Raw genomic sequence first — 912 nt, 5'->3', positions numbered from 1 at the left:
AATATCACACCCTCGGGCCTCGCTTTTAACAAAGCAATTCCTTACTTTTATTACTTTCAAGAATTTCATATAGTTATTTATCTTTACAACTTCTTGATGGCAAACATGCCTTTAGGCTCTCGTATATATGAGAGCTATCATTCAGACGACTTTAAAAGAAGTCATGTCTGTATAGAGCCCTCTCGCTCAAGCGAGAGCTGTCTCGCTCAAGCGAGGGCACATCCATTTTTGAGGCATTTGTGGCTTAAGCGAGAAAACAATCAGTTCTCTTGGTGCCTATTTTAGCTCAAGCGAGAGCTATTTCGCCTTGAGCTAAAACACTCGTTTTTGCTAGACACTTCTCGCTCAAGCGAGAGCTGTCTTGCTCAAGCGAGAAGAGCCTGAATATCATTTTAATTATTTTTCTCAAGGAAAATATTTCTCATTTATATCACATGTTTTTAAACCTTGAATTTAACAATTATCACATACATATCATTCCCGTAATAATCATTCAAACATTATAATTCAAAAGTAAACATTGTATTTGCATATATAAACATAACAAAAATCGGTATAAGAAATATTGTTATTCTTAATCCAAACAAACAGGCAATTGATTAAGTACAAGCTTTCTTCATACTCAAGGCAACTCCAAACTTGTGGGGGAGTTTGGAGGTCCTAATGCATATTCGGACACCACTGTATCACGATGTTTTCTCCCTCACTTGAGTGTGTCGGGTCGCTAGGTTCTCTGTTTACAGGTGAGCTTACTTGATCTGATCTCCTCTCGAACTCTTCATTACGCCAAAATAACGTTAATTAGTTAACTAACGACAATTATTATACTTACGAAATAAATTTTTACGCGAAGATAAAACTTCTGATTTAAAATGAGTTTAATTGCTTTTTTCCATCCGATTCAAGGTTGAA

Source organism: Lupinus angustifolius, chromosome LG11 (assembly GCF_001865875.1).
Source record: "Lupinus angustifolius cultivar Tanjil chromosome LG11, LupAngTanjil_v1.0, whole genome shotgun sequence".
Classification (NCBI taxonomy): Eukaryota; Viridiplantae; Streptophyta; class Magnoliopsida; order Fabales; family Fabaceae; genus Lupinus; species Lupinus angustifolius.
Note: the sequence above shows the minus strand (reverse complement) of the source record.